Here is a 16885-nt window from a genome sequence, read left to right as displayed (position 1 = left end):
GCAAAGACAAATGGTGCTCAAAGAGTTAATCATAACTATCACAAATTGCTGTTGCTGCATATATTATCTCCAGAGATTAATAAGTGAAACTGAGATACTAAGTGCACCGGAAGAAGCATAAATTGTTTGCGCGTAGGTGTTAAGGGTATTCATTTTCATCCAACCAGCGAACAAAGAGAATCTTGCAACTCATCCATTCACTACTGCGTGGCTCGCACCACAATATGGACTGCAGCACACAGGTTTGAATACGGCGCAGAAGATTGCCCTATCGCTATCAAAATTTCAGGAGTTAATTCATAAACCTTTTATGTAGTCAAGCCTTATCACGTTCATGCAAATTCTGTTGACTGTTGTAATAATTATATGGAATGAATGGCCTATTAGTTTGCAGATTGATTTTTTTTTTAATCTATGGCTAAAGCAGGATAATTTTATTTCTGCTCTAAGAAGTTCTTTGCTTATTTTAATAAAAACCTCAGTCAAAAAATACATGTGAAACAACTCGTCCATGTTAAAGCTCAACTAGTGTTGTAATTTATCTCAAAGCTACTGGAAATGCATCTACCTGTGACAAAACTCTATTGCAAATATTTTCAAGTGGAATATGTCATCTGTGGTAGTGCTCAGGAAAACCCAGGGTACATGCAGGTTTATGCCCTGTAACTGGATTAAATATGAAGGGGGGCATTGACTTAGAATGACTGAATCATTCATCTTGTATTTTTATGATATTATTTTTAAATTATTAGAAATGTGAGTTTTTGATCTCAATTATGTCCACACTTTTGAGAAATTATTTATCGGTAATCTTGATTATTGGACCAGATTTTGAAGTAAAAGAAGACCTGCATTGTTGGTTTTCACTATGACTAAAGCCTAAAACAAACATTGCACATTGTTCATAATCAGATATAAAAAGTTCAAAATAAGAAAGTTGCTCCGAGTGCCTATCACCTCCAGAGGCTGTGTAGTAATTAATACTTAAAGGAACTTGATAATGAAACACATGCAATGACAAATTATAGATATCCACTAAACATCTGAGGAAATTTTAAAGCTGGTGCATTCAAATACCAATGAATTGCTAATAGCCAATTATCTTTAACAATGAAGATCAATATTACAAAAATCTCTAGATTTTTTTTCATTGATTAAAGATGCAAGAACAAAACAATTTTTTTTTTACTTTTTTACCTCTGTTAGTTACATCTTTCTTTTCCTATTAGTATTTCATTTTGTGTGCATAACTTGGCACTTAATGAACTATTCTAACTTACATTTGCTCATAATGATTCAATGATTAGCAAGGTTAGATCTGATGGAATACAGGGAGAAGAAGAGGGGGCGGGGGATTGCTTTTCAGACCAGAGGCCTGAGACCGATCAGCGGTGTGCCACAAGGATCAGTGCTGGGTCATTTTTGTCATTTATATAAATGATCTGAATGTGAACATAGAATGTATGATTAGTAAGTTTGCTGATGACATCAAAATTGGAGGTGTAGTGGACAGTGAAGAGGTTACCTCAGAGTACAATGGGATCATGATCAGATGGGCCAATGAGCAGAGGAGTGGTAGATTGAGTTTAATTTAGATAAATGTGAGGTACTGTGTTTTGGAAAGGCAATTCAGGCAGGATTTATACACTTAGTAGAGTCCTGGGGAGTGTTGCTTGGAGTGCAAGTTCATAGTTCCTTTGGTGGATTTGCAGGTAGATATGATAGTGAAGGTAGGTGTTTGGTATGCTTGCTTTTTTGGTCAGTGCATTGAGTTTAGGAGTTGAGAAGTCATGTTGCAGCTGTACAGGTCAGGCCAGGCCGGCTCTGTTTCATTAGTCTCCAATGAGTTGTGGGCATCATTGGCAACACCAGCCTTTGTTGTCCAGTTCTAACTGCTCTTGAACAAAGTGGTTTGCTAGTAGGGCAGTTAACTAAATGTTATCTCAGTTTTCAATCCACAAATGCTGCAAGATTTGCTGAGTTTCTCCAGCAATTTCTACCTATATTAAGGATGGCCAATTATTTTTCCCCCCCTCTAAAGGATATCTGTATACCCGATGGGTTTAGTATAACAATTGATGATCGCTGTCAACGTCACTATTACTAAGACTAGCATTATGTTTCCAGATTTTATTATTTAAATTAAAATCAACCAGCTTTTGCAGTAGGACATGAACCCACATCTCCAGAGCATTAACCTGGGCCATCTGATCACTGATTCAGTGACATTTCTAATTTGCCACTGTCTCCCCTTGAAATTAAAGACAAAGAGCCATCCCAACCTGGTCTGGCCTACATGTGACTCCAGACCCACAGCAATGTGGTTCATTCTTTAATGCCCTCTGGGCAATGAGGGATGGGCAATAAATATTGCCTAGCTCTCCTGTGGATGAATTTTTTAAAAACTCCACTTTGAAAACCAGCTTTTCAGCCAACTGAGCTACTGAACCCCGTATTTCTTCTAGGTGATGCACTCACAAAGTAACATATTGCCTTCTGTATATGTTTTGATGAATGGAGTCACACACAAGCAGAATTAAAAGAATCAATGTCCTCAAGAATGATGTGATAATGGGAACTGCAGATGCTGGAGAATCCAAGATAACAAAGTGTGAAGCTGGATGAACACAGCAGGCCAAGCAGCATCTCAGGAGCACAAAAGCTGATGTTTTGGGCCTAGACCCTTCATCAGAGAGGGGGATGGGGAGAGGGTTCTGGAATAAATAGGGAGTGAGGGGGAGGTGGACCGAAGATGGAGAGAAAAGAAGATAGGTGGAGAGGAGAGTGGAGGTGGGAAGGTAGGGAGGGGATAGGTCAGTCCAGGGAAGACAGACAAGTCAAGGAGGTGGGATGAGGTAGTAGGTAGGAAATGCAGGTGCAACTTGAGGTGGGAGGAAGGGATGGGTGAGAGGAAGAACAAGTTAGGGAAGCGGAGACAGGCTGGGCTGGATTTGGGATGCAGTGGGGGGAGGGGATGAGCTGGGCTGGTGTTGTGATGCAGTGGGGGGAGGGGAAGAACTGGGCTGGTTTAGGATGTGATGACTGTATCGGTGCCGCCTCTTGCTCCCCAGAGGAGCTCGAACAGTTCATCCACTTCACTAACACCTTGCACCCCAAACTCAAGTTCACCTGTGCCATCTCCAACATATCCCTCACCTTCCTGGAACTCCGTCTCCATCTCGGGTAACCAGCCAGAAACTGATGTCCATTTCAAGCCCACTGATTCCCACAGCTACCTAGAATACACCTCCTCCCACCCACCCTCCTGCAAAAATTCCATCCCCTATTCCCAATTCCTCTGCCTCCGCCGCATCTGCTCCCAGGATGAGGCATTCAACTCCCGCACGTCCCAGATGTCCACATTCTTCAAGGACCACAACTTTCCCCCCGCAGTGGTTGGGAACGCCCTTGACAGTCGAAATTGGGGGAAATGGTGGAGGTAGAGAGGCATAGCATCAGCTGGAGAGCCAGAGGTAAGTAGGAAGGGTTAGAAATTTCTTTTCTATATTTTACTTTTAGTTTACTTTAAAATAGTTTAATTTATAAGAATCAGAATGTAACACATTATTGTGAAATATAATGTTTTAATGTTTTTCTTACTGAACCCAACTACAGATTTTACATTGGGTATAATAGGAAAATCCAATTTTCTTAGCATTGTTTCATTTCGAGTCATTCTTTTCAGGAGTAAAACTACAATGTTAGGTAAAGAATTATTGCACCTGCAGATTAATTTTCTTGCTTTTCAAATAACACTATTTAATAATCTCTCAATATTTTATTAAAATTTAGTTTTTCTGTTAAGCCAACATTAAATTGAACAATTTCACATTTCCCCAGGCCGTATACCATGTGACACTTTTTTGCACACTCATTCCATCAGTCTGTATTTGCAAACTCTTTGAGCAAACCTTAGTGTCTTAGTTTTTCATCAGGAATCAATTTTTAAATTTTTGCAGAAAATGATCTATGAATTTCCCCACCCACATGTGCAAAGCTGGCCAATTAAGAAGCCACCGGCAAGAACCTTGTCCAGTAAAGATCTGTACAAGGAGTGGACCAAATGTAAATCCTGAGACTCAGCATGGCTGTCATTTCTACCTCTGTACTGCCACTGTAGACAGGGGAACCATGAGAGCTTCAAGGTGGAGGCACTGGCTGAAGGGTGTAAATAAAAGACTAAAATAAATTGCCCCAACAGCTTCCGGGCCATCATTGTGAATAGGAACCCTTCCACGAGATTGTCAGTGCCTTCAGGTGTGACCAAGTGGCACCCACAGCTCCAAAGTGGGTGGTGTTAAATGCAAGTCCATTATTTCCCTGGCCTGCTATAGGAGGCCACTTGTTATATCACCAGCTAGGCTTTCGCTTGGAATCAAAGATTGGCAGATTAAACTGTTTCAGACATATAGGTTGCCTTTAAAGAGAAGGTGTTTTGAATACAGTCAGGGTTCATTCCCACAAGGTGAAAAAGCAGATTAAAGTATGAGTTCCCTAGATGGTGTAGAAAGGTGCATATTATCAGATGTCGTATCAATAATAATACTGAAAACCAGACTGACTATATAGGAAGTTAAGAGGGCAAGTGAAAAGTGAAATGAGAAGCAAAGAGATGATCTGGGGAGAGATTGGCAGCTAACAAATGCGAAACAGACATCTACTATTACCATATTAAAAAGTGAAAAGGGGGAGAAAAGAATACAGTTGATTAGAAACAAAAACATTTGGAAGCACAATGGAAGTTACAGTTACAATATCATACGGATTGAAAGTTAATAAAGAGGAAATATTACAAAGTCTGCTATATTTAAAGTTGATACTTCGTGAGGATAGATGTGTCCAAGGGTTTTAAAGAAAGTATGAGTGGGAGTTGTGGAAGTGCAGGGCATAATCACCTAAATAAGTTCTGAAGAGGAGCACAGGCCAATCAGTTTAATATCAGTGGTGAGAAAGCCTTTAGAAACATACACTAGGACAAAATTAAAAGTCATTTGTATGTTTGATGTAATTAAGAAAGCCAGCATAAGACTGTTAAAGGCAAATTGTGCTTAACAAACTTGGTTAAATTTTTTTTATCAGGAAACAGAATTAATAAGAATGTTAGGGTTGATGTGATTCGGCATGCTTGACTTTATTGCTCGGTTCTTTGAGTATAGAATTTGGGAATTCACGTTGAGATTATACAAGACTTTAATGAGGCATCTTCTGGAATACTGTGTCCAGTTCTGGTTGCTAGTTATAAGAAGGATATTATTAAGTTGGAGAGGATTCAGAAGAAATTCAACAGGATGGTGTCTGGTATGGAATGTTTGAGTTATAAAGAAAGATTGGATAGGCTGGGATATTTTTAACTGAATCATAGGAGGTTGAGAGAAAACCTTACAGAAGTTTATAAAATAATGAGGGTTATAGATAGATAGATTTAATGGTAGTTGTCTTTTCCCTAGGATAGAGAATTTCAAGACTAGGTGGCACATTTAAGGTGAGAAGAGAAAGACTTAAAAAAAGACATGAGGGGCAAATTCCTTACACAAAGGTGGCTCTTCTGTGGAATGAACTTCTTGAGGAAGTGGTGGATGTAGGTACAATTACAACATTTAAAAGGTATTTGGATAAGTACATGTATAGAAAAGGTTTGGAGGGATATGGACCAGGAGCAAGCAGATGGGACTAGTTTAGTTTGGGATTATGTTCAGCATGGACTGGTTGGACCGAACAGTCTGCTTCCCTGCTGCATGACTCCATGTGCATTGATATTTGAAAGCTATTTAGTAAAGTGTCACAAAGTTACAGCCTGTGGAATAAAAGAAACATTGGATGCAACATCAACTGAGTGACAGGAAATGTAGTAAAAGTGAATGGTTATTCTTCAGACCAGAGAAAGGCATATAGTGCAGTTAGACAATAGACAATAGGTGCTGGAGTAGGCCATTCGGCCCTTCGAGCCAGCACTACCATTCATTATGATCATGGCTGATCATCCACAATCCGTATCCTGTTCCTGCCTTATCCCCATAACCCTTGATTCCACTATCTTTAAGAGCTCCATCCATCTCTTTCTTGAAAGTATCCAGAGAGTTGGCCTCCACTGCCTTCTGAGGCAGAGCATTCCAGATTTGGTGATATCACTCCTTTTGATATATAAAAATGAACTAGACTTTGGGTGTGCAGTGTATAATATCTAATTTTTAAAAAAGATAACACTCTCTAGTTTTGCAGTCTGAGGGGATTGAATTTAAAAGGTGATAGACAAATTAGCAGAATGGGAAGACAGATGAAATTCCATGCAAATCAGTGTGATGTGATGCATTTCTGCTTATCCAGAATTGATAGAATGTAGAGTGTCAATCCAAAATGAAGGATACAATTCCTAACAGGGGTGCAGGGGCAGAGTCCTGAGTTATATGTGAACAATTGGAATTTAGTAAACTAGTTTGGGAAAACGTTCAAAAGAATTATGTGAACCTGGGGAAAGAGAACAGAAGCAAAGAAACTATGTTAATCATTCATAAGATATTGGTTCAATCTTAACAGGGCTATTGTGGCCAATTCTGAACCAAGCATTTTAGGAAGGTTGTAAAGATTTTTGACAAAGTCTTTCACTTGGTTACTTTTACACAGGCAGCACACAAACATTGTGCATCCTCCTCATTTTTAATGATCGCAGCATGCAATCCCTTGCCAAATGCACTGCTGACCAGCTGTGCGCTGATCAGGGACTAATTAGTACATATTTTAGCCAGCCTGCACGCACATCTTAAAAACAGCATGCTATTCTTAAAGGGGAGTCACACTCATTCATTGTGTAGGAGCTGCCGAGATTCTCTGTGGAAGGAGACATACAGTGAGACAGTCAACAGAAAAAGGAGAGAGAGCACTCGGGCATTCCAGTATGGCACTGACTACTTTAGCACAGGAGGTGTAAAAGATGCAGGCTGTATTACATTCACCTCTTACTATTCCCGTTACTTAAACAATCTTACAACACAGAAACAGACCCAACTTGTCCATGCTGACCAGACATCCTGACCTGACTTAGTCCCATTTGCCAGTATTTGTCTCATATCACTCAAAACCCACCAATTCACATACCCATTCAGGTGCCTTTTAAATGTTGTAATTGTACCAGCCTCCACCAGTTCCTCTGGCAGTTCATTCCATACGTGCACCACTCTCTGCATGAAAAAGTTACCCATTAGGTCCTTTGAATCTTTCTCCTCTCATCTTAAACTTACACCCTCTAGTTTTAAACTCCCCTGCACCAGGAAAAAAAGCCTTGTTTATTCACCCTATCCATATCCCTTGTGATTTTATCAACCTCCATTAATTTGAATTTGAATCATTAATTGTCATGTGTATTCAATATGAAATATGGTGAAAAGTGTGTACCATCACCATGCATTGTCTCCATTGTCATTAACTTAAAGTAAACTAAAAAAATAAAGAAAAATAACTTAAAGAAAATCCAATTTCAGTCCTCCTTTGGGCTTCACCAGCCCATGCCATGCTGCTGCCAGAGGCCCACTCCACACAGAAGCGAGAGTCCCGCTTTAAGCTTTACAGGGTGGCCAAGTCTGAAGCCGCACTGCCTCTGAAAACACCATCGCTGCTCTGTTCAATAAGGTCACCCCTCAGCTCCAACACTCCGGGGGAATAAAAGCCCCAGCCTATTCAGCCTTTCCCTGTACCTCAAGTCCTCCAGGCCCAGAAACATCCTTGTAAATCTTTTCTGAATCCTCTCAGGTTTAGCATCCTTCCTTTAGAAAGGGGACCAGAATTGTTTGCAGCATTCCAAAAGTGGCTTTACCAATGTCCTGTACAGGTACAAGATGACATTCCAACTCCTATATTCAATGTTCTAACCAATGAAGGTAAGCATGCCAAACACCTTCTCCACCAGCTCAACTGTGTGGAATGTTTCTGTGTAGTCTGAAGTATCTCCTTACATATCTGCACTGCATTTCTATTGACCTATCCTTTAATCTAATGTTTGCTTTAGCCAGTTCTGATTTCATGTCCTCATAACTCACCTTACTTAAGATTTGGAGAAAAAAAAAGGTCTGAGATCAAAACCACTCCTCTCTTGATCAAACTGCATTTTTAAAAAAAGCCAAAAATATGGTTGCTGTTACCTAGGCTTTGCTATGAGAACTTTAATTAATCCTTTTGTATCACACAATATCATTTCAAGTATAGCCTGTTCTCTTGCTTATGGAAAGCACATCACTCAACCATTGCATGACAATCACTAGTACTGTTTTCTCACTCTTACAGATGGCCAGAACATGAAAAAGTAGGTCAGAACCAAAGGGGCATAGATATGCCTGCTTCACCTGAATTCTGTAGTTGAGATGGTACTTTCAACCATGAAGATGATTGTGACAAAGTCTGTTAATCCTCACTGAGACTACCCAGGATCATCATATGTTCTTGCTTTATGCTCCATTTCAAATCTGAACTCAATCTTTCTATATGGCATGTTGCAACAGCATCCATGGTATGACCATGGATGTTTTGTCTGTCTGGCTCATCCCAACCATCCTGTTTTGCTTGCAGATGTCCAAAAGCTACTCCTCGGCAAGCCAATGAACCTTTGGATAAGGGTGAAGCCTCTGAGGATGAAACACCAACAATTAACCTGGCAATCCACCACCTGTTTAGATACTGGCAATGCGTGTACTTAGAGGACAATATAGAGTCAGGACATGCACATAGTGAATCACTAGGCCTGAAAGGACTGTAGTCAAACCAGGGAAAATGAACAGTTTGTATGCTAGCTTTCTGGAGTGGGAGAACACACATATGTTCAGCTACAGTGGACTCAGATGGCAATTTCACTGACAGGTTCTTCAGTAGAGGAATCCAAGGTTACAGGGAAATGGCAGAAAAATGGATGTGAGCAATGTTGGACCAGCCATAATTAAATGGTGGAGCAGGTACAAGGCACTGAATAGTCTTGGAAACCACAGAATCATTCTCCAACTCTGAGATCTTCATGATTCAGAGTACCACCTCAACCAGAGAATTTGGCTGTTGCAGACATACCTTGACCAACTTTGGTTCTACTCTGCTTCTCCAAATCAGAGATTTCAGAGGATTCTGACTCACCACAAGAATAAGTAGAACTAGAAATTTAAAGTGCATTTTAACACATAAGTTACTGTACCCTGACTCCCTTGACTAATCACTGGACCTTGATGTATCCCAACCCCCCACCGAGTCGCTTCAGTCCTGAAATCCTTTCCCTGAGACCCCTTCCATCCAAACATTCAATTTCCCCATGGTCCAATTCAACACCCTACATCTATACTCCCTGACACCCACCCCCTCCTAGAACTGATTCCCTGACCTGATCCAACACAACCCCTGTACCTGGCTTCAACACAGCTCCCAATGACCACCACTCCTGAGCCAGCCCAGCAATACCATTCAATTCCTACTGAACAACCCTCTTTCAACCCAATCCTGCCTCTTCGACACCTGCCCCTTTTCTACTCCAAATTCCTCTCGTCCCCTAACCCAGCTTCTCAGTACTATAACCCTCAACCAGAGCTGACCGCTCCACCCACCAACCCACCCTGACTCACCCTATATCCCCACCCACCTGACCCCAAAATCTCTGCCATCCTGCTCGACAAACATTTGTTACCCAAATCACATTCACACCCAACTACCTGTCACTGTAATCATCTGCCAACCAACCCCTATACCACTTACCTCACTCACCCACACTTAGAATCGCTAAATTACATTGCAAGTTAAATAAGACAATTTAAATATGTTTGGAATAATTAAATAACAATGTCATTAAATGTTTAAAATTTTCATTTGCAGCTACTCAATTATATTAAGATTTTAAATTTCTTATCTGTCCTTTAAGTGGCATTCCTAGTTTCTCAGCATAATGGTGGGGGCGGGGAAGGGGTTGGCTTTTCTACACTTCCTCTGAAGCAGTATTAAACTCCACTCGACTGTTTACAGTGGAGGTTTGAGGGAGGGCATGCAACAGAGACTGGCCATAGGCAAGTAAGTGGATAGTTTTTTTTCTAGAAATTGACATGGGTTGGAATATTTCCAATATCAGTTGGAAGTTCTAGATTGCTGAATCACAAATGGTGTAATTCTTCAAATTAATCTCTGTCTTTCAAACACCCCAACACCCCAGACTATTAATCCTGCAAGGCCTCTGCACTGTCTACACATTCTCATGGGGCAACACAGCACCTTTGCCCATCAGCACCATCACTAACATCTGTTCAAAGCACTTTTATCTCACTCATTCCCTCCCTCTGTTTCATTTCAGAAGGAATCTTCCAATAATAGGGCAGTGAGAGCCAAGACGGTTGGTGAGGCACGCAAAATTTGGCTCCTCATTCCCTATGAGGGAAGGATCTTGGTGCCAGTGAGGACCAAGACAACTTGTGGTGAGGTCAAAACATTCATATGCAAGCATTAACCCCCATCCCCACCGTGAATATATTGTTAACATGACACAGTATTTATGCTTTGTTTGCAATGCATTCTCTGTTCTTTTTCAGGCAGGCATGAACAGCATTAGCATAGTCACAGCATCCAAGTAGCTGAACCCACAAGACATCACCTCCTCCACTTCTGAGGAAACGTTTGCAGACCCCTCAAAGGACACACTGGTAAGGCTGTCTCTGGCACCCCTCACCAGCTCAGACACTAATACTTCATGGATACATTATCTAGATTAGAGTCAATAGCACTTGCTAGTGAACAGATCACTGCCATATCCACACAGCTGACCAAGAAAGAAACACTCGGGGTCACTGGCACTCAGAAGCCTGCCAGACACCAGGAACTTGCTCAGCCATTGGCAGGAGAGAGCCCTATGGTGTAAGTCATTTGTGACTTCATTGAAATCCACAAGCAAACACAGAAGCAGCTGGCAGATTTGTCACAGGCACTTGGCAAATTAACACAAAGGTTGGAGGAGGACACCACCTCCACTCTTTGCACCATGATGCTTCTGGCAATCAAGCATCCAAATGCCTCACTGGACAAGCTGCTTTGGAGAGCTAGGTCCATCATACCTACAAACCTATGGTGAATAGCGAAATTCTTTTTCCCAGGGTAGGGGAGTCCAAAACTAGAGGGCATAAGTTTAAGTAGAAAGGGGAATGATTTAAAAGAGGCCTAAGGGGCAACTTTTTTATGCAGAGGGTGGCACATATATGGAATGAGCTGCCAGAGGAAGTTGTAGAGGCTGGTACAATTACAACATTTAAAAGGCATCTGGAGGGGTATATGAATTGAAAATGTTTAGAGGGATATGGGCTAAATGCTGGCAAATGGAACTAGATTAATTTAGGATATCTGCCCAGCATAGATGAGTTAGATGGAAGGGTATGTTTCCATGCTGTTCAACTCTGTGACTCTATGACTCTACTGCAATCCCATTTCTTTAGCTATTGGGGCTCATCACCAACAAGTAGGAACAGGAAAAAGGGACATTGACCTCACTGTGAGTGCCCATTCCTTGCAAGGAATCAGGTCAGTGCCAAAATGCACATAGCTGATTGAGGAACCATATACAGGCCCTGCAGAAGTCAGCTCTCATTCCAAAGATGGCCAGGCCTTCCACCTCCATTCCACACATCACACTCAACCCTTTGAGAGTTCAAGCCAAGAAGGCTCCCACTGCCTCTGGGCAGGGCACACTCTATATATCTGAGCTGTTTAGTTCAAAATGCCGACAGGCACCATTGTATGGCATGTTACCACCACCCCAACTGTGGGATGACACCGAGGCATAGTGGGAGAGAAAGGAAGAGGAGGCCTTCTGAGGGCTCAGTGACACAATTGTGAATACATTCGAACATTTGTAAATGTATGTTCAATTTTCCATCAACAGCTGGGTGAGCGAATATCAGTCTATCCACAGCTACAAGAACAAAAGTACAGAGGCTAGCTATCCTCAGTGTTGTATGATGTTTTATGGTTCGAGGTATGAAGTGAATCATTTCTGCACTACGTGGAGGCCATACAACCTTGGACAGTGATTACTACTTTGGCAAATTGGGTGCATCTTCCTACACAACAATACATTCCTTGTGACCAACAGGGTTTGGGCCAGGATTTGTAAACCACTCAGTAGGTCAGTGCTTAAGGTTACATAGCATGAAGCGCTTGCAGATTTAGCTTTAGTTTATGGGTGACTATGTAACGCAGTTGCCTTTGAAGGGCCTCAAAACAATCAAAAGTGAAGCCTCCTGCATCACAGAATGAAAGACTAATCTTGCTAAATGGTTATGGAGCAGCCAGTTTCCACTCCACTGCTCACTTGTTATTTGCAGAACAATAGAAGGAAACAGTTGATGCTTCTCGCAATGAGCCTCAGACCCAGCCTCTCAACCTTGGTGAACACTATTATTGCACACATTCATTTCTTGGTTGCTATCTCCATCAACCCCATCACTTCTGAACTTAGCAAGTTTTGAAAAGATTTGTAGCTCTGGATGTGAGTTTGCTCGCTGAGCTGGAGGGTTCATTTTCAGACGTTTCATCACCATTCTAGGTAAACATCATCAGTGAGCTTCCGGTGAAGCACTGGTGTTATGTCCTGCTTTCTATTTATTATTTCTATAAATAGAAAGCGGGACATAACACCAGCGCTTCACCGGAGGCTCACTGATGATGTTACCTAGAATGGTGACAAAATGTCTGAAAACGAACCCTCCAGCTCAGCGAGCAAACTCACACCCAGAACTTCCCACATTCCCTACCCAACAGTTCCTCTTCTCATTTTGCCACCTGTCACCCAGGCAAATCAAACCAACATGCCAGATGTAATAGTCCACTCTTCCTCCATTAAAGCCAGGGTGTTGCTGATAGTCAATGACCCACCAACTCCAAGTTACCCTTTTCCCCAAAACTCTATCACCTCCCCCTCTTATATATTGACTTGCCCACTCCACCCCTTCACAAATGTTCCCTTGTAGGCGAGCATGTTGCCTCCAACCCTTACCTGTCCTGTACCAGTGAACCTTAATACCACCCCCCTTCAATTTCAGTGGACAGGCTCCCCAGGACTAAGAGGAGCCCACCCCCATGTGGTTGAAGTACATGCCACTTAATGTTTACCACTTATGCTGCAGGCACGCGATGCAGGTGTGACAATGATGTCACATGGTGACAAAACAAGATGTGCACACCCTTGACCGATGACTGCTGACAACCATGAGAGGTGCCTGGTTTTGTATCTATACTAACCAGCACAGCGAGACAAAAGTACCAGGAGTCTTAAGTTAGAACATAGAACATAGAACAGTACAGCACAGAACAGGCCCTTCAGCCCACAATGTTGTGCCGACCATTGATCCTCATGTATGCACCCTCAAGTTCTGGCTGAGGTGGCAAAGTGCAAAAATTCAAGCAAAGCAGGGACTCTTTAAACATCCAAGACTCCTCCTTGAATATGAAAGATCACTAAGAGACCAAGCAACCAGTCCTGAGGTGTACCCTGGTCCAATCCATGAAATTGGTGCCCATACATGGACACAAATGTCTTTGGAGCAGCATTCTCATAAAAAATGTAGCATTGAAGTACAGAATCCCATTGTAAATAGATTAAAGATATACCATGGTAATGTGGTACCAGACACAGTTCCAATTTATGAGAAATTCTGTATAAATTAACACAAAATAATATGACTTGATCTTCGATAAGTGATAATGGGAACTGCAGATGCTGGAGAATCCAAGATAACAAAGTGTGGAGCTGGATGAACACAGCAGGCCAAGCAGCATCTCAGGAGCACAAAAGCTGATGTTTCGGGCCTAGACCCTTCATCAGAGAGCTTCATCAACTTTTGTGCTCCTGAGATGCTGCTTGGCCTGCCGTGTTCATCCAGCTCCACACTTTGTTACCATGACTTGATCTTCCGTGATTTCCACTGATTTCACTTTAATTCCTTTGGCTACTTTTAAAAACTGAGGTGTAGCAGAGATGTATGTAAATGACAATGATGTAACAGATGACATGACTCTGACATTAACAGGAGAGAAGATATCAGAGTAAAATGAGCCACCAAAGAGACAGGTCTTAAACACTGAAGAAGGGTCCTGACCCAAAACGTCAAGCTTTCCTGCTCCTCTGATGCTGCTTGGCCTGCTATATTCATCCAGCTTCACACCGTGTTATCTCAGGTCTTAAACACTGCTCATAAAGAGCTATACTGCAATACTATTCTGCAATGGACAGAATGAAATAAAGGAGCGATACATAACATCAGGAGCTTATGAGTCTTATTTACAAGTTAGACAGTTGCACCTCAACTGGGCTGCTATCGTTATCCTTTAAAAATTGTGTTAGAAGAGCAAAGTGACCTGGGAACATGAATACACAACTACTTAAAAGCAGTAATACCATTTGGTAAAGCCAAGAAAATAAAACACTGATTTATTCCTGAACAGATAGAACTTAAAAGTAAATGTGTTACACTAAACTTCCTGAAGTCCTCAACATTGCAGATCCCAGTCTTCAACCAATTGTCCACACCGATCTGCTGAAGAGCATCCCATACAGACCCAACCCCCTACCTACTCTAACTTTTACCCTGCATTTTCCATGGCTAATCCAACTAGCCTACACATCCCCAGACACTATAGGCAATGTAGCGTAGCCAGTCCACTTAACCTGCACATCTTTGGACTGTGGGAGGAAACTGGAGGATAGTCACCCAAGGCTGGGATCGAATGGCCATCAATTGCATTTGAAGCAGTAATACTAACCATTGAGCCACTGCACCAGAAATGGCTAAATGCAATGGGTACAGCAAAGGCTGTAGATGCCCACAACTTTCTAGCTGTTTTGCTGAAGAACTGTGATCCAGATTTAGCAATGCCTCTCCAAATTATTTCAGTATAGATATAGCACTAACAGTAACCAGCTAGGTGGAAAATTTCCCAATTATGCCCTGTCCACAAAAAAACAGGATACATCAAGTTCAGTCAATCCCAGGACATCCTTTTGTCATCAGGTGATGGGATGTTCATTGAAAATTGCACAGTATACAGCTCCTTCACAAGCTCTCATAATGAGCAGCAACATCTGTTTGCATCAAAATCTGGTTGACATTAAAAGTTGGAATGATAAATGGCAAATAATATTCATGCAACACAAACGCCAAACAACCATTGTCTCCAACAAGCAAAGTATACCCATCTACCCTCAGCATTACTACATTGAATCTCCCACCATGAACATCTTAATCATCACTAATTACTAGAACCTTCACTGGACCAGTCACGTAGATACTGTAGCCACAGGAGCAAATTGAAAACTAGGCATACTGTGGTGTATGAGTCTCCTCCTGACTGTACAAAGCCTTTCTACCATCTACAAGTCATGAGTCAGGTATGTGAAGGAATTCCCCCCACCTGCCTGGATAATGGACTTCGATCAACACTCAAGAAGCTTGATAATATCTAAGTCAAAGCAGCCTGCTCGATTGGCAAACCATTCATCACATCAAATATTCATTACTTCCAGCACAGGTGTTATGACATTATTGGGGAGCACTCTAATAATCAAGACTTCCAACAATTGCACAATAGCATAATGTGTTAATTCAATTTCAAAATCAAATCATACCACTCTTTTGCACTACTATCCAGAATGAAAGAAACATTCATCAGGCTTCTTTAATGAACTTGTAATAATCTATTAATTATAAACAAAATATATTCTTAAAACAGGTACAACTGCTGATGAAATCCTAAACTATGATTCAGAAGTAAAACTATAGCCTCTTAATCCCACTCACAGTCAAATTCATGCAGCACAAAACTAAAAGATAGTTTTATGCAGAGATGTTGTTTTTTCCAGGAGGCAGAAAACAGAAAGACAATTTCTGTGTGTCAAGGGTCTGGAAATGAATAACAAAATATGAAGATTTGTCACATCAGCTGAATTTTCTGTCAATTAAATTGAATTGCTGACAGTCAAAGATTAATGTCAAATAGCCAAATCAGAATCCAACAAAATTGGATTTAATCTCTGAAAATTAGTTACAGTGTCATATTTCAGTTGTTACCAGGTGGACAGAACATTCTACTGAGAAAACAATTTCAGGACAGAGTTTGCAGCTTCTGGAACATCTTTTATCTGCTGCCCTTGTCCTTCTAGGTATAAGTAGTCATAGGTTTAGAAGATGCTGTCTGAAGATCTTTAGTCAATTTCTGTGTTCATCTTGTATATGTAAATACTGTAGTTACTAAGTATCAGTGGTAGAGAGTGTGGAAGCTTGTGAATCTGGTGCCAATCAAGCGGGCTGCTTTATCCTGGATGATGCATGGGCCCCAGCTATGCCTGCCTCTTTGTAGGTTACGTGGAACAGTCCCTCTTCCGCACCTACACAGGCCCCAAAACCCACCTCTTCCTCCGGTACATTGATGACTGTATTGGTGCCGCCTCTTGCTCCCCAGAGGAGCTCGAACAGTTCATCCACTTCACCAACACCTTCCACCCCAACCTTCAGTTCACCTGGGCCATCTCCAGCACATCCCTCACCTTCCTGGACCTCTCAGTCTCCATCTCAGGCAACCAGCTTGTAACTGATGTCCATTTCAAGCCCACCGACTCCCACAGCTACCTAGAATACACCTCCTCCCACCCACCCTCCTGCAAAAATTCCATCCCCTATTCCCAACTCCTCCGCCTCCGCCGCATCTGCTCCCACGACAAGACATTCCACTCTCGCACATCCCAGATGTCCAAATTCTTCAAGGACCGCAACTTTCCCCCCACAGTAATCGAGAACGCCCTCGACCGCGTCTCCCGTATTTCCCTCTACACGTCCCTCACACCCCGCTCCCGCCACAACCGCACAAAGAGGATCCCCCTCGTTCTCACATACCA

The 16885-nt window shown here is 41.9% G+C and overlaps 1 long non-coding RNA gene across 1 annotated transcript; it reads left to right on the top strand.

The window, feature by feature from the left end:
• The first annotated feature begins 12 nt into the window (after positions 1-12).
• On the top strand, positions 13-14166 carry LOC125450681 (uncharacterized). Its single transcript, XR_007247124.2, has 4 exons — positions 13-242; positions 10304-10424; positions 10539-10649; positions 14025-14166. It is a non-coding gene; the product is annotated as an uncharacterized LOC125450681 (long non-coding RNA).
• The last annotated feature ends 2719 nt before the right edge of the window (positions 14167-16885 follow it).

The sequence above is a fragment of the Stegostoma tigrinum genome, chromosome 3 (assembly GCF_030684315.1).
Source record: "Stegostoma tigrinum isolate sSteTig4 chromosome 3, sSteTig4.hap1, whole genome shotgun sequence".
NCBI lineage: Eukaryota > Metazoa > Chordata > Chondrichthyes > Orectolobiformes > Stegostomatidae > Stegostoma > Stegostoma tigrinum.
This window is presented reverse-complemented; position numbering and strand designations above follow the sequence as displayed.